We start from the raw sequence: 23548 nt of genomic DNA on the forward strand, positions 1-23548 counted from the left end.
GCATGAAACATAATTAAAGTGGAAATAAGACTATTTTTGGTACAAATCATGTGGAGTCTCATGGTTTGTGAACAATTTCCTAAAGCACTATCTTAGATTAGGGGTTTTTTTATACTGAGTGCTATTTTCCAGCAGGTCAGCAATCCTGACAAACTTGTTACAGTAGCGGTTTCCTCACAAAGCAATAACAAAAAATAATAATTCTTTACTCAGCCAATTGTAAGAAATGGCACTTACAAAAAAGACAAGTTTTTGCATGTTGATTGAAATCTGGGCTCTTCCAAGCTGATTTCATTACTCTGCACTCAGAATAATTACTTATTACAGAACACACACCTGAGACAGGGAGGAATGTCAGCTTTGTGGGACACCTTCTCCTCTTTAATGGCATTTATAATTTTATACAACTGACAGTATAGTTACAGCACCTAACTGTTTGAAAACATTGACTATAGATTTATTATGAGACTTATTAATGCACAAAATATGTTTTTAGCCATTAAGGGCTAGATCCACAAAGGGGAGACTTAGACTCAGCACCTAAATTAGCCGACGGAAAATGTGAAGAAAAGAGGTCGATCTTATGCTCCTCCCCTCCAGAAGCTTTGGATTCACAGCCATGAACCCTCTCCTGGAGTTAGGCACTGAAGTCCTTTCTCTCCCCCTCCAACTCCTCCCACCCCCAAAAAATAGGGTAGGCAGGAAGTTTAAGGATCTTTGAGGATCTAGCCCTAAATTCCTAATTGTCAGTAGCATTGAGCACCTGCAGTTTCCATAGAGCTTCAACTAGAGTTTCATGGACTCTGCACCTTTAAAAATATCAAACCCCAGAGACTAAATATAGAACTATGCAAAACATTTTGCTTCTACTTGCATTGTCAAGATCATTCATGGGACACAGTTCAAATTATGCAGCCTTTAAAATTCATGGAAGTTGTGGCTTTAGTCAAAGTGAAAATCAACTGATACTCCTGACCACTTTGCACTGTTTTTAATAAAAAGTTCTGGGGCAGCCTCTCTTTTCCCAAGACCTCCTTCCCCCTACCAGACAGTGTGACCTTGTTTGACTTTTATAGTCTTTGGAAATATCAAGGGATTTGATAAGCACTTGGATTGTCCTACACAATTCTCATTACAGATACCTTTATTCCTGAGGTTAAAAAAATCATATAGGCTACCAAGATGAGGAGGGCTGGGGGACACACAGGCTGGAAAAATATGGTCACCCTATCTCTCAGCGGCTTTGACAGAATTTCACTTTGAATTCACTGGTTCTGGAAATGGCAGCAGAGCAATCTGCTAAACTGGGAAAAATTGGAACAGTTTTCTTCAACTGAGCAAAATGATATCCATCACAGATGGAAATGCCATCTCAGTTACTTCTGTTTAGATGGTGGAATATAAATAACTTACGCATATTACTAAAAGTCCCCAATTTACAATAAACTATGCCACTTTGGAGAATCTTCTGTCAAAGGCAGATATGTACATTTTGTCTAATATGCTGTTAGGAAAAAGGCATCAATGCAGTCTATCAGTTTAGACTCATTAGTTTGATAAGCACTTGGATTGTCCTACACAATCTTCATTACAGATACTTTTATTCCCGAGGTTAAAAAAATCATATAGGCTACAAAGATGAGGTGATACTATACTGCATCATTTGGTTGGATCAGCACTTTCAGTTCTGTGGTGATCAGAAACAAGAAATATTCATTGCGCTCAGGCAACCAGCCTGATAGGTGTTCAGGTTAGAAACACATCTCACAGTGAATAAGCTGTGTAAGCTTCTTTTCAGGTATTGTTCTTTACTTAATTTTGATGCACAGTGTTGCCAACTCTTGCAATTTAATAGCTAGGAACTCAGTTTTAGCCCCAGCTGGAGCCAGTTTGGAATGACACGAAAAGATCCAGCCTTCACATGATTTTCAGCCTCTCCAAGGGGAAAACTCCCTCTGACTGCCTGCCCTCCTCACTCCCTCACTTTCTGAGGAAGACCAGCCAATCAGAGCTACTGTAGGAATCAAATAGAGCTCTCTTTTCTTCCTTCAGGAAGGAAACAGAATTAAGTAATTGTAATTTGGGGGTTTAGGGAGAAACCTCCAGCTTCTCTCTAAACCCCAAAATTCTAATTACTGAATTCTTAATACTTAACCTTCCAGCTTCTCCCCCTTAGGCAACACTTTATAGAAGCCTGTAACTTGGTTTTAGTTGGGTCTTCCAGTGTGAGCTCCTTTAAATCTTTGTCCGGAGGAGAGGAAGTGCTGATTGTTCCATGAAAAGGAAGGGTTGTTTTCTGGGAAGGGAAGTATGGAGACAGGGAAAGTGAGAGGGTATGTGTGCCTGGAGCTCCAGACTGAAGGGCTACAACAAGCAGGCCCTCACATAGCGAAGCGGCCGAGAACCTGCCCAAAGCCTGGGAGGGACAGAGTGGCCGACTGGGGACAGGACCCAGAAGGAGCATTGTCTCTGCTGTGTTCCTGCGTGCACCTTTTCTTGGCTGGAGCTGTCTGCAGAGCAGACTCCATTATGGCCACTAGGGCACTAAAGTTACACATTGAAATCAATGGAAACAAGGAACTATGACGTGATTGGAATAACAGAGACTTGGTGGGATAACTCACATGACTGGAGTACTGTCATGGATGGTTATAAACTGTTCAGGAAGGACAGGCAGGGCAGAAAAGGTGGGGGAGTAGCACTGTATCTAAGGGAGCAGTATGACTGCTCAGAGCTCCGGTACGAAACTGTAGAAAAACCTGAGTGTCTCTGGATTAAGTTTAGAAGTGTGTGCAACAAGAGTGATGTAGTGGTGGGAGTCTGCTATAGATCACCGGACCAGGGGGATGAGGTAGATGAGGCTTTCTTTCGGCAGCTCACGGAAGCTACTAGATCGCATGCCCTGATTCTCATGGGTGACTTTAATTTTCCTGATATCTGCTGGGAGAGCAATACAGCGGTGCATAGACAATCCAGGAAGTTTTTGGAAAGCGTAGGGGACAATTTCCTGGTGCAAGTGCTAGAGGAGCCAACTGGGGGGGGGCGCTTTTCTTGACCTGCTGCTCACAAACCGGGTAGAATTAGTGGGGGAAGCAAAAGTGGATGGGAATCTGGGAGGCAGTGACCATGAGTTGGTTGAGTTCAGGATCCTGACGCAGGGAAGAAAGGTAAGCAGCAGGATACGGACCCTGGACTTCAGGAAAGCAGACTTCGACTCCCTCAGGGAACGGATGGCCAGGATCCCCTGGGGGACTAACTTGAAGGGGAAAGGAGTCCAGGAGAGCTGGCTGTATTTCAAGGAATCCCTGTTGAGGTTACAGGGACAAACCATCCCGATGAGTCGAAAGAATAGTAAATATGGCAGACGACCAGCTTGGCTTAATGGTGAAATCCTAGCGGATCTTAAACATAAAAAAGAAGCTTACAAGAAGTGGAAGGTTGGACATATGACCAGGGAAGAGTATAAAAATATTGCTCGGGCATGTAGGAATGATATCAGGAGGGCCAAATCGCACCTGGAGTTGAAGCCAGCAAGAGATGTTAAGAGTAACAAGAAGGGTTTCTTCAGGTATGTTAGCAACAAGAAGAAAGTCAAGGAAAGTGTGGGCCCCTTACTGAATGAAGGAGGCAACCTCGTGACAGAGGATGTGGAAAAAGCTAATGTACTCAAAGCTTTTTTTGCCTCTGTCTTCACGAACAAGGTCAGCTCCCAGACTGCTGCACTGGACAGCACAGCATGGGGAGGAGGTGACCAGCCCTCTGTGGAGGAAGAAGTGGTTCAGGACTATTTAGAAAAGCTGGACGTGCACAAGTCCATGGGGCCGGACGAGTTGCATCCGAGAGTGCTGAAGGAATTGGTGGCTGTGATTGCAGAGCCATTGGCCATTATCTTTGAAAACCCGTGGCGAACGGGGGAAGTCCCGGATGACTGGAAAAAGGCTAATGTAGTGCCAATCTTTAAAAAAGGGAAGAAGGAGGATCCTGGGAACTACAGGCCAGTCAGCCTCACCTCAGTCCCTGGAAAAATCATGGAGCAGGTCCTCAAAGAATCAATCCTGAAGCACTTGCATGAGAGGAAAGTGATCAGGAACAGCCAGCATGGATTCACCAAGGGAAGGTCATGCCTGACTAATCTAATCGCCTTTTATGATGAGATTACTGGTTCTGTGGATGAAGGGAAAGCAGTGGATGTATTGTTTCTTGACTTTAGCAAAGCTTTTGACACGGTCTCCCACAGTATTCTTGTCAGCAAGTTAAGGAAGTATGGGCTGGATGAATGCACTATAAGGTGGGTAGAAAGCTGGCTAGATTGTCGGGCTCAACGGGTAGTGATCAATGGCTCCATGTCTAGTTGGCAGCCGGTATCAAGTGGAGTGCCCCAAGGGTCGGTCCTGGGGCCGGTTTTGTTCAATATCTTCATAAATGATCTGGAGGATGGTGTGGATTGCAGTCTCAGCAAATTTGTGGATGATACTAAACTGGGAGGAGTGGTAGATACGCTGGAGGGGAGGGATAGGATACAGAAGGACCTAGACAAATTGGAGGATTGGGCCAAAAAAATCTGATGAGGTTCAATAAGGATAAGTGCTGCGTCCTGCACTTAGGATGGAAGAATCCAATGCACCGCTACAGACTAGGGACCGAATGGTTAGGCAGCAGTTCTGCAGAAAAGGACCTAGGGGTGACAGTGGACGAGAAGCTGGATATGAGTCAGCAGTGTGCCCTTGTTGCCAAGAAGGCCAATGGCATTTTGGGATGTATAAGTAGGGGCATAGCGAGCAGATCGAGGGACATGATCGTTCCCCTCTATTCGACATTGGTGAGGCCTCATCTGGAGTACTGTGTCCAGTTTTGGGCCCCACACTACAAGAAGGATGTGGATAAATTGGAGAGAGTCCAGCGAAGGGCAACAAAAATGATTAGGGGTCTAGAACACATGACTTACGAGGAGAGGCTGAGGGAGCTGGGATTGTTTAGCCTGCAGAAGAGAAGAATGAGGGGGGATTTGATAGCTGCTTTCAACTACCTGAAAGGGGGTTCCAAAGAGGATGGCTCTAGACTGTTCTCAATGGTAGCAGATGACAGAACGAGGAGTAATGGTCTCAAGTTGCAGTGGGGGAGATTTAGATTGGATATTAGGAAAAACTTTTTCACTAAGAGGGTGGTGAAACACTGGAATGCGTTACCTAGGGAGGTGGTAGAATCTCCTTCCTTAGAGGTTTTTAAGGTCAGGCTTGACAAAGCCCTGGCTGGGATGATTTAACTGGGAATTGGTCCTGCTTCGAGCAGGGGGTTGGACTAGATGACCTTCAGGGGTCCCTTCCAACCCTGAGATTCTATGATTCTATGATTCTAAGATTTGCCCGTGAATGGGCACACTGGTGTTCATCTATGTTGGGCAAACCGGGTACATCTAACTCGAACAAAGTTAACTTTGGGCGCTGAAGTTTGAGATGTTTTGCCTGCAAGGCTGTCACAAAGAAATGACTGGTGCATAGTGCTGTGTAAATCTTTGGTTACAATTCCAAACCTTGGACCATTTTTGCTTCATTTTTTAACTTGTAGTTAGATGGGAACTGATGTCTGAGCAAACTTGAGCTGACTTATGGTTTCCCCTCAGTAAGGTTTTGGTCGGGACAGTCCCTTTTTTTAAGCTCCGTCCCAGCTGTCCCGATATTTTTGGCAAAACTGGGCATTTTCCCATTTGCTAGTTGCAAAGAGCAAACTGGACACATGCATAGTTTTGCCAAAGAAAAAAGGGGGTGGGGAGACGCGATCCCTAGCAGGGCACAGAGAAACGTGGCTGGGGGGGGGGGGGGAGGGGGACAAGCAGCAACACCAGCCCTGCTCAGGCGGGTGGGGCTCATGCCAGCCTCACGCATGGGGGAGAAAGGAGGGTCTTGGCCCGGACCCACGGGCAGGAGGCAGGGAGGGCTGGGAGACACACAGGCTGGAAAAATATGGTCACCCTATCTCTCAGCGGCTTTGACAGAATTTCACTTTGAATTCACTGGTTCTGGAAATGGCAGCAGAGCAATCTGCTAAACTGGGAAAAATTGGAACAGTTTACTTCAACTAAGTAGAATGAAATCCATCACAGATGGAAATGCCATCTCAGTTACTTCTGTTTAGATGGTGGAATATAAATAACTTACGCATATTGCTAAAAGTCCCCAATTTACAATAAACTATGCCACTTTGGAGAATCTTCTGTCAAAGCCCGATATGTACATTTTATCTAATATGCTGTCTGGAAAAAGGCAACAATGCAGTTTATCAGTTTAGAACGGAAGCTGCTAATAGCATAAATTATTCCACTTTCTAAAGATTAGTATAAGTATTCAATTCTTGTAAAATTTCACCATGAATACATACAAAGTTCCACTTGTCCCGCAGAAGAGAAGTGTTTTATTTTTAAAACAGTAAGTTGATGTTATTCAGTGGACTTCACCTTGCATAACAGGACATATTTTTCATGACAGGGAGAAGTTTAAACTCTATGGGTGAAATCCTGTCTCTGTTGAAGTCAATGGGAGTTTTGCCATTGATTGCAATGGAGCTAAGATTTTACTTCATAAATGTAAGGAAGTGGAGGTGGGATAACTTATTGAAAGATACTTGAAGAAGGACATCAAATTAGGGCCTGATTCAGGAAAAGCACATGAGCGTGCGCTTAGCTTTTGGGGACTCCAATTTAGCAAAGCACTTAACCACAGGCTTAAAGTTAATTGTATATTCAAGTGCTTTGCTGAATTGAAGCACCAAAAAGCTACCTAAAATAAATGACATATCATGAAGGTGCATCCCCTCCCAGGTGCTGAATGCTCTGATTTTAATCTGTGGCCCAGGATTCATTACACAATATTTCTGATATGCCAGGAAATGTGTAATAACATGTTCTTGAAGAGAACTATTGCATAAATTATTTCCCTGAAAACTGTTTTGCAGCCTGCTAAGATGATCCAGGGAAGACTAGTGTCATCCTTTATACTCCTGGACTATAAAATGGGAGGTATGTGCTGTTTTCATCTTTACTAATGCACATACTGCAGACAAGAAGCATTCTAAAGATGTAACAGTGTAAGGTAGGAATGGGGAAGCAAGGAAGGAAATGCATTCTTAATGATGTTTGCTCAAATGGTTCTAAAACGTGAGTGTAATTTGATTTTTAATATTAAAAATGTTACTCTTTGTGGCGGTTCAGTGATGAGACAGAACACAGCTTTTTGCAAGCAGGCAGGCTGGTCAGCTGAGATGGGCGTTCTCTGCCCCCCCGCCTTCCACCTTCTCCTTTTATTATATTTCTCCCCCTAAGCATTACACACTGCTACACAAAGGAATGTGTGATGTTAATTCATATACTTAGTTACCATCCCCTATCTACTACAATCCTGGTTCTCAGGCCTTGAGCCCAGGCTAAGAAAACCTCCCACAGTTGCTGTCCAAACAATCAAGTTCTCATGGTTCATATCTAGCCTGGTTCATATCTAGCTTGGATAGAGCAATGTGTGCATTGCTTCTACGAAACAGTCAGGGTGTGCCCCGCCTGCTTCCAGGTGGACTAGCTAAACATTAACCCTTCATCTCCCCGTTTTTTATTTATTGATATTTGGCCATCTCATGGTAGCCGTCAATTTGTTTTGTCATGCTATTTAACTCCCAGACAGACAAGGACATAACCTGGGGAGCTTTCCAGGGCAAAATTTTACAAAATCTTAACAAGGAAAGAATACATTGTACACAGCAGCAGCAAAAAATAAGCCCAATGATTACAAACACAAAATAACCAAAAGCTCAACATCTGCAATATAATCATCTAAAAGGGGTACACTTCTTTTAGGAAATAGCAGGCACAAAAGGCACACAATCATCACAGAATTAGCAGTGATTTGGGCGAGAATCGCCACAAACAAAGTCTCAGGAGTCTCTGGCTGTTGATCTGCTGCCAGTCTTCGTTGAGCCGCGGCGACTAATGCTTTTACTGCTCCCCATGTCACGGGCTGGCTTGGGACGCTACGCCTCCTCCGTTTCCGTCCCGTCGTTGTCGACTCGGGGGGCAACGCGGTCTCCTCCAAGGTCAGCTGAAACTCCAGTATGGGATTCGACAGTCCCTGGTGCCATGCCATGTTGTTTAAGTGCTGGTCGCACACACCGAGCTGGAACCCACAACGGTCCTGCAGGGAGAGACACAGCAGCATATCCCCGACCCCAAGTGATTAGAGGTACTGGGCCCAGCCACTGTGGATCGGGCAGCTGACAGTAATAGACACGTGGTCTTTCCAGTACCTCAGATTTGTGAAAATGCCGATCCGCAGGGGTCTGCTGATCTGCATTCAGTGTTAAATTATTTAAAGTAAACAAGAGGATATGCATTTGTTGTTAAATGTCTCCTAAGGTTCGGAGACGCAGCTCCCCTTGTTTTAATTGTTTATCTAGCAAGGTTTTGAGTGTGCGATTGGCACGTTCAACAATGGCTTGGCCCGTGAAATTATAAGGGATTCCGTGTGTAAGACGGACGTCCCAGCGGGCACAAAAGGTGGAGAGGGCTGCAGAGCAGTAGGCTGGGGCATATCTGTTTTAATTTGGCAGGGGCGACCCATAACAAAAAGGCAGGCCAGCAAATGGTGAATAACTTTGTTAGTGGCTTCCCCACGTTGTGGGGAAGCCCAAAAAAAACCTTAAAGAAATATCAACGGAAACATGTAAAAACAAATAGGGGCGGAATTGTGGCACATGAGTAACATCCATCTGCCACAGCTGATTTGCTGCGGTACCTCGGGGGTTAACGGCATAAGAAAAAGTAGGAGCAGCAGCAGCACAGTGGGGGCAGGAACGAACAATGGAACGTGCATGATCAGCAGGAATGTGAAACTGCTGGGCCAAAACAGAGGCAGACTGATGAAAAAAGGCATGGCTTTCAATGGGGTCAGAAAAAAGGGAATTTACCTGACCACGCAACGTGCGACCGGCGCGTGCATTGCCCTCAGTGAGTGGCCCAGGCAGAGGGGTATGACTGCAAATATGAGCAACAAAATAAGGGAAATGACAAGTGGCAAAAAGGTGCTGCAAAAACAAAAACAGGCGAAGGAGGTCTGCATCAACCTGAGGGGTAATGAGGGCAAGGGGTAAATGATCAATTACCTAATAAACATAATAGGTATCCACAATTAAATTAAAGGGACAATCAGCAAAAGGTTGAAAGACCAAAATAACAGCAGCTAATTCTAAGGGCAAAGGGGGATGGTAAAAAAAACAATCTTTTAAATCTAACACACAAAGTTGATCGGTTTGAGGAATTAAATTTGGATTTGGCAAGCCAAATTGCAAGGGGACCATAGGTTGGATGCGTTTATTTATTTCCCTTAAATCATGTAACAGTCGCCAAGCACCCGATTTTTTCTTAATAACGAACACCGGGGTGTTCCAGGGACTAGTGGAGCTCTCCAGTCGCTGTGCTTGCAAATGCTGCTGCACAAGCGAATGAAGTGCTTTTAGCTTTTTTAGAGGGAGGGGCCACTGATCAATCCATACGGGCTCTAAGGATTGCCATACCAAGGGTAAGGCGGAGGGCACGGTGGGTGAGGGAGGGTTTTGGGCCATCAGATGTTAATATCGAGGGTGGTGTCTAACTTTGTAAGTAAATCACGGCCCCAAATATTGAGGTGGACAGGGAGCACAAAAGGGCGGATAGTAGCAAGGGTACGGCCTCCCGGTTTAGAGACCGTGACCCAAGACAAACTTTGGCGCCCGGGTTTACTACCCCCGATCCCCCACAATTCTCTAGAAGGAACTGTAGGCCAACTAGCTGGCCACTCCAGATCACGAATCACCGTAACGTCAGCTCCAGTGTCCACCAGCCCTGTAAAAGGAACATCATCTAAGAGAAGTGTTAACTGAGGCTTCGAGGGGCGGACTGACATTGTCAGAGCAACAAGTGGAGAAGACGCGCTGTGAGACGGCGAGTGAGACAACGGCGATCCAAAGCCGCCTCCGCCCCGAGTTCGATCCTCGGCAGCTGGCACCTGATAGGGGACTAAAATCAATTGTGCAATTGACCGTCCACGCGGGAGCGACTGTGGAAGATGAGTCCACACCTGAACCTTAATAATGCCAGTGTAATCAGCATCAATGACCCCTGGAATGACAAAAAAGCCCTGTTTCCCAGCATGTGAGCGAGGGAGAACAAGACCTACAAAGCCGGCAGGGAGAGGTCCCGTCACCTGTGTAGGTATGGCACAGACCTCCCCTGGCAGCCGAAAGTCAGTGTCCTCCTGCATGATCAAATCAAGCCCTGCACTTCCAGCAGTCGCCGCCCTCATAGAGTCTACGGATTCCAAGGCAGAGGAGCGATTGCCTGAGTAGGAAACACCCCCGTTTGGCCCTGGGTTCGGGGGGGACCCGTCGCGCGGTTTCCAGACCCGCTACGACACTGATTAGCCCAGTGATAACCTTTCCCACACTTGGGGCACTTCTTTGAGGGTCGGGCTGGTGCCTTAGATGAGCGGCACTCCCGCTGAAAATGACCCTCCTTACCACAGCGGTAACAACGCTTCCCCTCCTTCCCAGTTTTTCTGAGGGCGGCAGCCAGAACTCCAGCCTTGTGGGCTTGTGTGCCAATGTTCTGGCACGCCCGCAGCATGTCTGAGAGCTCTAAAATACCAGAGGCTTGTGCTGCCTGGAGAGCACGGCGGCAATCCTCGTTTGCATTTTCAACTGCCACTTTTAACAGGAGCTCGTGAGCTGCCTCAGTGTTATCCACCTGTCGGAGGATAGCCTCCTGCAATCTGTTGGTAAAATCCAAAAAGGACTCTGAGGCACCCTGACGGATACTGACAAAGCTTTTGGTAGGCTTGCCTGAATCCGGGACCTTCTTGAAAGCATGCTGGGCACAGGTGGAAATAATGGGGAAGACGGCCTGAGGGAGTTGAGACTGCATCTGAATAGTAGCAAACGGGCCCTCCCCTGCCAATTGCTCATGAATGATACCGTGCGCTGCATGTACCTGAGCTTGGCGTTCTGCCATCTGCCGATACTCACTAAGCCAAATAACATACTGACTAGGTGATAACATCATGCGCAGCAGCGTTTTCCAATCCTCAGGGATTAGGGAGTACCCAGTACCTATCCCTTCAACGAGACCACGCACAAAGGTGCTAGTCAGGCCAAACTCATGAATTGCTTTCCTCACCTCTCTAACCACCGAGTATGACAAAGTGGTCCAGGTGCCCACGGGGTTGCCCTGGTCATCATTCTGCCAGGTCACCGGGCAAACTGAGACCAGATCAGCCAGCTCCTCCGCTGTAAGATCTGATCGAGCTTTCGCTGCATGAACCATTTGTTGCACCAGCGAAAGCTTCTGAGCAGATGCAGATGACCCTCCGGGGGGCCCCACGGGGGGAGGGTGATCACACACCGGCTCCGGTGGGGAAGGCCAGGGAGGCGGTGGTAATAGAGGCACTGGGGGCGAAGCAGGGGGAGGGATGGCTGCAGGAGCGAACGGGGGCGGCGGGATCGGCAGCCCCTCTGTTGGTGCTGGAGAGGGCCTTTCCGAGGCGACACTCTGTGTCGCATCGCCAGGAGGGGGGATGGCTGCAGGAGCAGACGGGGGCGGCGGGATCGGCAGCCCCTCTGTTGGTGCTGGAGAGGGCCTTTCCGAGGCGACACTCTGTGTCGCATCGCCAGGAGGGGGGATGGCTGCAGGAGCAGACGGGCGTGGTGAGATCACCAGCCTCGCGAGGGAAGGCCTGTCGGAGGCGACACGCTGTACCACATCGCGGCAGAGGTGCCAGGCATGTAAAGCCTGCACGGGCGCCCGAGGCTCTTTGTGCAATGTCTGGCCCAATCGCTCCCAGTCTGCTAACTTAAGGCTTCCGGCTTCAGGATACCACGGGCACTTGGCACACACCTCCTGTAGCAGGAGAGTAAGTGCTCGAGCCGGGCAGTCATGCTGAGCCTTACGCAGCAAATACTGCAGCTCATTGCGGTGTTGCACTTGCAAAGCAGAGAGGGAGCTTCCCATACTTACCACAATGAAAAATACTCACCGGGATCCGCGAAGCGGATGAGTGACGCGTCTGAAACCCTTGCCGGGCGAGGTGAGTGCTGAGGGCCCCACGTTTGGGCGCCAGTTGTGGCGGTTCAGTGATGAGACAGAACACAGCTTTTTGCAAGCAGGCAGGCTGGTCAGCTGAGATGGGCGTTCTCTGCCCCCCCGCCTTCCACCTTCTCCTTTTATTATATTTCTCCCCCTAAGCATTACACACTGCTACACAAAGGAATGTGTGACGTTAATTCATATACTTAGTTACCATCCCCTATCTACTACAATCCTGGTTCTCAGGCCTTGAGCCCAGGCTAAGAAAACCTCCCACAGTTGCTGTCCAAACAATCAAGTTCTCATGGTTCATATCTAGCCCTTGTCCTTGGATAGAGCAATGTGTGCATTGCTTCTACGAAACAGTCAGGGTGTGCCCCGCCTGCTTCCAGGTGGACTAGCTAAACATTAACCCTTCAACTCTTTCCCTACTCTTTCCCTTTTCCCACAGCATTTTACATAGTGCTTGGATGGATATCATGTATTTAATTTGCAATCAAAAATCTGAAATGCTGCAGCTGTCTGTGTTGCTCTACAATAATAGGAAAATGGACTGTGATGCTGCTTATGTCTACCCTGTTTCAAAGTCAGTACTGCCATCTAGGGGTAGTTTGAAAGACAAAGTTCCCTTTCGTAAAACTTCTGTGACTCTCAGACGTCCTGCCTTTGAGTTATACTTTATGCTAGCTCTGTTAGATATTTGCTCATCATTCCCATGCTGAGTGTAATTAAATAGCTTACAAAGCAAGATGATGGCTCCAGAACATTTCTTAAAATGCTCATAATTTCATTTGGTCATGAATACACTTTCTTACCCTTCTCATACCATTTCACAGCTCCTAACATATTTTTGGGGAACGAGATAGAGACACATACTGTACCTAAATATATAATGTAAAATGTTTACCAGAAGAAATGCATTTGTTGTACATTAGAGTCACTGCAACCTTCAACCTTTTTTTTTTTTCTGACTCCCTATGGCATGTCACATTTTTCTGCACCCTCAGTTTATGCTTTACACCACTGCTTATGTTGTGTACAACTCTCAGATAACAGAAATACTTTTGTAGTCCAACTTTAGAAAATTCCTAGCACAGGAAGTGTTAGTCTTCCATTGTCTGGGTTGCCTTATTTATGAAGAGTCTTCCCCCCCCCCCCGACTCAGTTTGATGTATTTTAAAATAGAAAGAATGAACTAGGGTTAACTATTGTAATGAACTAACTAAAAATCAAGTCTTAATAGTTATATCCACATACATTTTCAATAAAATCCATTTTTAAAGATTACAGTGTAGTGCTAAAATGATTGGACTTTCTAAACTAATTGTTATATTTAACAAGAGAACCATGAGAGAATACAGGTTTTGTAGTCTGATATAACTGATTTTAGCAAGTTGTTTAATAGCTACACATCTGTTTTCTGTGAAGGCAAATTGTTTACAGTCAGCGCGGATTAGGAATATAGGGCTTGTCTTACCAGACCAGACCAAGGTTTGTCATACCAGATCCGACCACATCCTTTCCTCCATGGAACCAAAAATCCCTCCATACTTCTGGGTCTTCTCTTTTCCTCAAGTCATCCTGGAAAGTCTCTCACATTTCCAATTGTTTGTGTACTCCAGTCCGAGGGGTGCGGGAAACCCACATATAACTGTCAACCCAGCTTTTCATTACGATGAAGAAACCTGGCTCAGTCTTCCCATTTACCAAATGGATGAACAGTCTGTAGCCTGAGTTTTCCTTTCCTGAAGGGGCCTTCTCTCTTCCAAGTAGCGTAGCCATGTTTGTTGGATGGAAATAAAGGGACAATGCTTTATTTTAAGGGACATCTTAGAGAAACAACATTTCTCATAGCATATCATGTATTTTTATTTTTCTCTCAAGTTGCCCTCAGGTATACAATGCAATTGTCCTACGCTTCAATTTAATGCTTAAAATGGTACTACTTATTACTTTTAATACATTTCAATACATCTTAAAATAAGGAATGGGTGATTACCCTACTTCCAGATATTTTGTATTTCTCAGGACCTGGGATTCATTTTCTTCCACAGAAGAGCTCTTTCTCCTCTACCAGGATTACCAACTCCTTGAACCCTTCTTCCTCCTTTTAGCCTGTTTATTCCATTTAGCTTGAGGGGCCTGCCTCCAAACTTGATATTTCTGCCAAGGGCTACAGGGAAGAGCTCACTGCAGCCCTGGTCTATAGGCCAGACCACCAAAACCTCATTAATCCAGTGTACAGGTTTGCATACCCCGTAACATATATATGATTGTTAGTAACTTAAAATGTACAGTATAGGTAAAATGGCCCAACTTATATTTAATCAAGCTACAACATTTGACATTAAATTTCCTTTGTTAGTAATTAGCCCACATCAGCCCTTCTGCTTCCTTTACCTAGTGCCTGGTGTGACTATGTATTGTCTTGTTTAGATTGTTAACTGCTGGGGTAGAGACCTAACCATTTTATCTGTAAGTCTCCATTAGGCCTTCTGACAATGCATAAATAAATAAGTGAAATTCGAGATCATGGTCTGAGATCCATGAGCATAGAGGTTCCACTCCATTTGCAGGCCTCAAGTAACTCACCAAGGAATGGATGTAGAACTAGCCACTAGAAAATGAACATCTGGGTCTCAGTCCTTGTATATATGGTATCAGAAAGAAGCGACATTTTTTACAAAAATGGGGCAGATCCCTCAGTCTGGAAGGGAAGAGTTGGAAGAGTAGGCTGCACTGTTTCTAAAATTTGTTTGAAAGAAGCAATATGGCAGAATATGGCATGGCATCATCCTGCTCCTGTTTCTTTTCTAGCCACAAACCACTTGGAGACCTTCTTTTTGGTCAAAAAATTTATTTACAAAATATTTATTTCCCCACCACTTTTACAGACTTGTGCAGCTCAGTAATTACAAACATACTCTCCTTAGCTCACTCAGCAAAGGAGAGGGAAGACGGAAGGTATCTTCACCCTGAGAGATCCCTCAAAAGCCAATCAATCACTCTCACACCCCCAGCCCCCAGGCACTTCCTTCTTGTGACTTTTCTACTTTCTAAATTAATGGGTTAATTACAGTTGTAGCTCTCCCACCCCCATCCCCACAGTTTTGCCTCTCAGGTTTACTCCAGGGCAATTTAATTGGTAATCTAGTGATCAGAGTGCTGGCACAGCTGCTGTTGACCAGCACTCAATCATATAGAAAAAAAAAAAAACCAGAAGGGTGTTTCACGTGGCAGACCACGAGGCATTTGACAACTACAATACAATACATTCCATTGGGAACATGAATGAGGCTGCACACTGCTAGATAAACTCATTCAATAATTTGATCCAGATAAAATTGTCAAGTGGGAAAGTCAGTTGCCTTTTCTTTACAAGAAATTAGCTGCCAAGTGAAAGGCATGCTGGAAATCAGCATAAGAACATACATCCATTTGCACTTGGGTTAAACAGATGTCTGCAAATGCATGTGATCAAACAGGTATATAACTTGTCTTCTGAAGAGGTCACGGCATATATTCTTAAATGATATGATGAGGTGCTCCATGAACAGATTCAGTGAGAATGCAATACATTATACTCACACACGTATGCTGCCAAAAATACATGCACAACATGAAGTCCTCCTAGCAGCAAGAGTAAGAAAAAGATGATCTTGACCAAATGGCATAATTAGTTATTATTGATTGAATACAGACAACATGCAACTGGCTTGACAGTATGGTCACTATAATAAAAAGTCAGTCCCTTACTAGCACTTCAGTTTAGCATAGCACTCCTATGAATTACCTGGGGGAAAAAAAATCTGGTCTGCTGTTTGCTTTTCTATTGACCATCTCTGAGCCTGTAAGGAAGGTCTTTGAGGCAGACATAGCAAGGAGAGGCTGCCCTCAGAATGACCTTCAAGAACTCCTTGAGGGGCTCTTCTGTAAGTAGTTTTAAATCCACCGGTATTTCTGCAGGAGGGGATGTTCTGGGCCAATATTATCACTATGTGATTATGTTTTGTTCTCTCCTTTGTTGGGAAGTTAGTTCATGGAATCATAGAACACTAGGGTTGGAAGAGACCTCAGGAGGTCATCTAGTCCAACCCCTTGCTCAAAGCAGGACAAACCCCAACTAAATCATCCCAGCCAGGACTTTGTCAAGCCAGGCCTTAAAAACCTCTAAGGATGGAGAGTCTACCACCTCCCTAGGTAACCCATTCCAGAGATTCACCACCCTCCTAGTGAAATAGTTTTTCCTAATATCCAACCTAGACCTCCCCCACTGAAACTTGAGACCATTGCTTCTTGTTCTGTCATCTGCCACCACTGAGAACAGCCTAGCTCCATCCTCTTTGGAAGCCCCCTTCAGGTAGTTGAAGGCTGCTATCAAATCCCCCCTCACTCTTCTCTTCTGCAGACTAAATAAGCCCAGTTCCCTCAGCCTCTCCTCATAAGTCATGTACCCCAGCCCCTAATCATTTCCATTGCCCTCTTCTGGACTCCAATTTGTCCAAATCCTTTCTGTAGTGGGGGGAGGAGGCAAAAACTGGATGCAATACTCCAGATGTGGCCTCACCAGTGCCAAATAGAGGAGAATAATCACTTCCCTCGATCTGCTGGCAATGCTCTCACTAATACAGACCAATATGCCGTTAACCTCCTTGGCAACAAGGGCACACTGTTGACTCATATCCAGATTCTTATCCACTGTAATCCCTGGCTCCTTTTCTGCAGAACTGCTGCTTAGCCATTTGGTTCCTAGCCTGTAGCGGTGCGTGGGATTCTTCCCTCCTAAGTGCAGTTGTCCTTGTTGAACCTCATCAGATTTCTTTTGGCCCAAACCTTCAATTTGTCTAGGTCACTCTGGACCCTATCCCTACCCTCCAGCATATTTACCTCTCCCCTACCAGCTTAGTGTCATCTGTGAACTTGTTGGGGGTGCAATCCATCCCATCATCCAGAGCATTAAGGAAGTTCTTTTAATGTCCCCACCCCTTTCTCTTGAACTGAAGACATGTAATAGTTGTCCTGAAATGATTTATGTGGTGACGTTTTTTGTTGTTTGTGTTTTTAATCTTTGGTAAGCTAGTTTCATGACTGGGGAAGACCCCCTTTTATTTGTGTCCCTTCCTTAGGCAAAGTCAATATAAATGTAATAAAATTATTTTGTATGTCATTCTGCTGAGAGTTACACGAAAGCTCATGCTCAATCAAAGTGGTAGGTATTTTGTATGAAAGTCTTGGTAAGTCTCCTTCACCTACTGGACCTGAAACATTGTTAATTAGTGGCTAAGGTATCCTACCGGCATGTAATACTGTAGATATTGTAACACACATGCTTTTTGACTGTGCCTAGTCATACTTTGAGGAACACTGTTCACAGGACTGTATCAATAAATAGGTCCAGGCAGATAGGGCAGTGATTTCAGGCCACCCTTTAAGAGAGTGAGCCAGGCAGGTGGCTTGGAGTGCAGCAACAGTTGTATGTCAGGTATTGGGGGAATCTGAGGAACAACTGACTGGTGAAAGTACTGTAGCTACACACAGCCCATATGCAGTGAAGTATGACACGTTAGCTAGTGAAGTGATAGTGTGGAGAGGAGGAGGATTTGCGGTACACCATGCAGTGGGGGATGCAGTGCGTGCTGAGTATAGTTGGAGTGCTGAGTCTCTGACCCGTTCTCAACATGCCACTCTAGTGGCCCACTAGAAACAGCCAGTTAAGAAGGGGAGGTTTAGTGCCTTTGCAGAGATCATTGGATAAATCTAGTCCTAACATGTCACTTTACCTGTTATATTCACTAGCAGGTTTGCTCGTTCATCTGCCATACAATATTCTGATCTCATACCCCGTTCTGAGAAGATGACAGGAAGGCACTCTTTCGTAAGTGGGATTGTTTTTCTTATTTAATAACCCTGCAGCATTACATAATGGCTTGTTTTCAAATGCTGTTCTTTTTCCTCAAGGAGAACAGTTAATGAATGAATTTCCTTTCCTTACTAAAAACAGACAGAAATACAGGCAAGCTGGATTGATGATGATAGGTTGATTTTAAATACATCTGTTACTAACATTATACCATCAGGTAGGAATTCAAATGAAAAGTCATCAGAAAGGAATTATTGGAGGCTGAATCTTAAGGGATGTAATTGATAGGTTGCTTCCCTTGATGGCTTTTTTACACTTGCAGGGAACTTCATAAAGTCATCTGTTGGTGCCTTGTTGATGTTCATAAATGATTCTAGTTGTGTTAAGTAAATATTTTTAGACAGATTGAAGGCCTGTTTACTTTATGACAGTATACCATGAAGGAAATTGCCTGGATTAACACTGATCTGTACTCTCTGACATCTATTAGTTCCCATTATTGAAACAGCCTGTCTGGAAGAGTTCATTTTTAAACATTGACTTCCTTCATCAAGTATTGCTGAATTATGATCAGATTTGCATATTTAAAAGAATACTTTTTTGATTGTCAGTGGTAACAGCTCAATTTCTTAATTAAAGGTTTCACATACAAGCATTGCAGACTTCAATTTTACCACAACAATGAAACTAATAACAGTTACATGATGTGCCATGGCATAGAGAGTGAATTGTTGTTTGCATTTTCCCAGCATAAAATCATTTCTTCCTTCTAGACTATCCAATCCAATAACCCTTTGCAGTTGATATTGAATCCTACTGTGCTTGAAGCTCACTAAATCAGGGAAGCAACATAAATTACTGTAGATGCAAAATGTGACTTACTAATACTGAACAATCATGAGGAAAATTGGTTATAAATAGGCCATCTGATCAAAGCATTTTTAGACTTTTGATAGTAAGAACACTGCCTCCTCAGTGTTCTTTTACAAAGGAGTACTGACTTTTTCGAAGGACCTCATTCAACAAATGCTTTGCTGTCTATTTCCTTACAGCATCTTCTATATAATGGAGAAGAGTCTTATGGATTGCAAATACTTAACTACAGCATTGTACAGAAATAATATAGCTTAACACAGACAAGTCAAGTTGTAATAATATTTGGAAGGAGAAACCAAGAATCTAATATGGGATAAGGTGAAGTTGTTCTAGTGAAAGACCTGCCCTAAAGTAGACCTTCTTGGAGGAAAGAACCAAGTCAACCAAGGAAGAAAACATTTTAAAAGGAAAGGACCCACACTGAAAAACATAAAGGGTATATCAGTCAACCGAAATAGAAAAGAACTTCTTGATCTAGATGAGATTAAATAAGATCACAAAATACCAGAAAAAAATATTTGTAAACTACCAATGATTAATGATCATGTTTAGGTAGTAAATCAGAAATAGGAGTATTGTAATGAAGCCTTTAAAAATAACATCTTTTGGTGCTTTTCTATTTTTTCTAAACAGCGAGTAGAGAAAGCTGAAACTGAACTCCTTTAGGTCAGAAATGTATAGCATTCTTGTCAAGCGGCTGAAAAAAATCAAATCTAAAGGTGTTTTCTCTGAGTAAAAACCTATCCTTTTCCAACAACTGTCACACAGTGTTTGTGTGTGTGCGTATTTTATATATTGTGACAAAGTTCCTCCTCTACCTTGGTGGGTCTTGCGCTTATTGGCGGATTTGCTCACCTTGGAGCTTCACGGCGCCCTCAGCTTGGCCGTTTTTCTGAACCCACAGTCCAGGTCAACTCCTCCTGTGTCTGACCAGGAATTGGGAGGATTTGGGAGGAACCCAGGCCCGCCCTCTACTCCGGGTTCCAGCCCAGGGCCCTGTGGAATGCAGCTGTCTAGAGTGCCTCCTGGAACAGCTGTGCGACAGCTACAACTCCCTGGGCTACTTCCCCATGGCCTCCTCCCAACACCTTCTTTATCCTCACCACAGGACCTTCCTCCTGGTGTCTGATAATGCTTGTACTCCTCAGTCCTCCAACAGTCCATGTTCTCACTCTCAGCTCCTAGTGCCTCTTGCTCCCAGCTCCTCACACGCACACCACAAACTGAAGTGAGCTCCTTTTTAAACCCAGGTGCCCTCATTAGCCTGCCTTAATTAATTCTAGCAAGCTTCTTGATCGGCTGCTGGTGTTCTAATCGGCCTGCCTTAATTGTCTCCAGAAGGTTCCTGATTGATCTGGAACCTTCCCTGTTGGGAAACGGAACGTCTTTTGCTTGCTCCTCAGCTATCTGCTTTCTGTTCTTTCCTAAAGCCCCCTGGCCCGGATTTTTCTTACTTTTTGCACCTGCCTTAGTCCCCCCCCGACCGGGCCAGACACTTTTTTGTTTTTTCTTTTCATTTTTTGTGTTTTTTTTCCATCTACGTCCTTCGCCAACATCCGCCCCCCCCACGCCTGCCTTCGGGCGCAGCTACTTGCCTCAGCTGAGCCCCCGGAGGAGGGGGGGGAAGATTGCCGATTTGCTGTCCGGGGGAGGGGGAGTGGAAACCCCCAGACCCAGCCGTCTTGCCAGCAGCTCGGACGTTACAGCATTCTTAATATGCCGAAGGCCTTGGAACACAGCCAACACGGCCGGAGAAGGAGATTTCAGCGGACAGAAGAAATAATTCAAGGGAGCTATAAATCATCGTGAAGAGGGCCGTAAGATTGAGTAACTTTCTGAATTATACTCTCGTGGGGGGGAGTTTGACTGTGCTTACTTGCGTTTGTGGCGGCACAGGGGGTGTGGCGTGGAGACCCCCACCCCCGATCCATCGGTGCCCCTACCCCCCCATCGTTATTACAACTGTCACGGCCCCCCGCCGTCTGTCTCTGCTGGCAATCTGCCATCTCCTTTCGGATCCAGCTGTTCGCTTTGAACTTTGCCTTCCGGACCGGACACAACAGCCGACCAACCGAGACTCTTTGGACAAACGTGTGTGGGTCTGCACCCCCACCCCCCCGGATTGCTTATCCCACAGCTTGCCCCTATTACTAGACCCCGATTTTGTTCCCCCCCCCTCCTGCCAGTCCCCCCCCCCTCGGCATTCCTTCTTTTCCTGTCTGCAATCTAGCGGAAGGAGGGGCTATTCCGTTTTTTCCCCTGCCCCCCTCCTCCTTCCGGTGTCTCCCTGTCTTTCCCTGCTCACAATGGCGGGGAACGAGAGGGGTGAGATTGCTTCCACAAAATTAGTTGTCCCTTCCCCACCACCACCTCTGCCCGACCCCCAAGGTCCCCCCCCGCCACTATTGCTAAGATACTTGCCACCCCCCCTGCTGGGGCACCGGTAGCAGGAGGCACCAGGGTGATTGCTGCTGCTGCTGCACCCACCGCCCACCCAGATTCTAGGAAACCCCCCCCGGTTCGCCGGAAGGGCCAGGGCGGGTGGAAAGGAAAGGGCCCCGCTAAAACCACTGAGCCCGCCATGGCAGGGGCTGCCTCCACCGCTGCGGCCTCATCATCAACCGTGGCGCCCCTCCCTGTGTTTCCCTCCACCAGCTCTGCGATTGCCCCTCCCCCGGCCCCCAGGACGTATGCCCGGGCGGCGGCGGGCTCTCCCCTACCTGCCGCCTCGTCATCTCGCCCCCCCCCCCGCCTCCGCCACCATCACCAGCGGCCGAGGCCCTTTCCCCGCCTTGACCAGGAAGCACGGCGTCTGTTGCCTCCTGGTGCCCGCCTCGCCCCACGTGGAGACATACGTGCAGGCGTTGGCGAAGGTGGTAGGACCCACGGCTATTGTGGCGGCCTCCAAGATGTATGGGAAGGTTGTTTTCTTCTTAGCCTCGGAGGATGCCGCCCAGGAGGCGGTAGAGAGGGGCCTGACGGTGGGGGGTGTGTTTGTCCCCCTAGAACCGTTAGAAGACCTGGGCGTCCGCCTCGTCCTTACCTCCGTTCCTCCCTTCTTACCCAATGCTGCCCTGTTACCCGCTCTTTCCACCCTGGGGAAACTTGTCTCTGTCATCAGCCCTCTCCCGTTGGGCTGCAAGGACCCCACCCTCCGTCACATTTTTTCGTTCCGCCGGCAAGTGCAGCTTCTACCACCGGCAGGAGCGCGTGACGAAGAGGCGCTTGAGGGGTCCTTTCTAGTCCCCTACCAGGGAGCCCGCTATCGGGTCTTTTATTCTACCGGAGAGGCCCGGTGCTACCTCTGCCGTTCAGCGGGGCATGTCCGCAGAGACTGCCCTTTGGCCCGGGGGGGAGGGGCCCCCGAAACCCCCGAGACCCGGCAGGACATCGGCCCCGTTGCTGCCGACGCCCCTGGCTGCCCGGCACCTGAAACCAACCCTCCTCCTACTCGACCCATTGCTGCTCCCGTCCGGGCCCAGGAGATACCTTCCCTACAACGCCCGGGCGAGCAAGGGAGTTCCACCCTTGCTAGTACCAACCCAATAGAGCCCATGGAGGAGGGTGTGGCAAGGATATTATCGGGTATAGGAGAGGGCCCTCCCCAAGGAGAAGCCCCCGCCCTTCATGTTGCCCCACCGCTACCTCCCCGAACCCCTAAACCATTGCCTCCGCCCCCCGACGCGACCCCTGCTAACCAGCCCCCAGATGATGCTATGGAGGTCTGGACCCTAGTTCAGGGGAAGCGAGGCAAGCGGAAGGCACGAGCTCCGCTGCATCCACCCGACGCAGAAGCCCCCCGGAAGACCAGGAAAGGAGGCACTGCTATCGAGCCTCCCGCCACGGCCGTGAGCGAGATCCATCCGCTGGTGTCGGGAGGGGAAGACGGACTGGCATTGGAGGGCAGAATCCCCCCTCCACGGGAGACCCTCCCCTCCGAGACTTCTGAGGACGCCCCTTCTGCCTGGACGCTACCCGAACCCCCCGCGGATCCTGAGGTGGCCATTGAGGCGGGCCCTAGAGGAGAGGCCCCCGGGGTGGCAGGAGTTGGCCTCTCCCCCGTGTATGCGGAGATTGAGGCCCTAGATTTGACCCCGGTCACCCAGGGAGGGGATGATTTGCTGCCGGCTGGCCTTGAGCTGGGCAGCCTTACCCCAGCCTCCCTTTCCCCATGCTCCCTCCCCCTAATTGTCTTCCCGGGTGAGCACTTTGCAGAAGGTGGTCTACCACCTGATGCCATGGCCGCTAAGACCACCATGGAGCCAGCACCTAGCATTATTGGGAGCCCCCTCCCTTACCCCTTAACCCTTGACTCTGCTCAGGAGGCACTTTCCTTTAGCTGCTTGCCTCCTGCACCCCAGAGCCTTACCCCTGCCCCTGCCCCCACCCCTGCCCCTGCCCAAGGTCCCTCCTCCTGCAATGTTAATGCCGCCCCTGGGGTTATTTCCTTTCCGCCTTTTGCAGATTCCCCCCAGAGAGCAGTCTTTGCATTTTCTAGCCGCGACCCATTAGGAGTGGCAATTTTTCCCCTGCCATCCCCCTCCACCCCAAGGCGTGAAATGAATTTAATAACCCCAGCCTGTCAGACGCCCCGTCGGTGGTCCGCACCCTGTCTACCTGCCTTAGCGGACCACGAGGCTGTATTAAGAGGCCCATCAGGGAATACCTCGGGAATTGTAACCCCACCCCCCCCATGAGCTGCGGCATGCGCTACGGAA

At 47.2% G+C, this 23548-nt stretch overlaps 1 long non-coding RNA gene across 1 annotated transcript; it reads right to left on the bottom strand.

Annotated features, from left to right (window-relative positions):
- Window positions 1-7223: 7223 nt before the first annotated feature.
- LOC125635642 (uncharacterized) lies at window positions 7224-15840 on the bottom strand. The gene is made up of 2 exons (XR_012668123.1): window positions 12045-15840; window positions 7224-11127 (listed from the first exon to the last, which is right to left on the bottom strand). It is a non-coding gene; the product is annotated as an uncharacterized LOC125635642 (long non-coding RNA).
- Window positions 15841-23548: the final 7708 nt, after the last annotated feature.

The sequence above is a fragment of the Caretta caretta genome, chromosome 4, assembly GCF_965140235.1.
Source record: "Caretta caretta isolate rCarCar2 chromosome 4, rCarCar1.hap1, whole genome shotgun sequence".
In the NCBI taxonomy this organism is placed as follows: Eukaryota; Metazoa; Chordata; order Testudines; family Cheloniidae; genus Caretta; species Caretta caretta.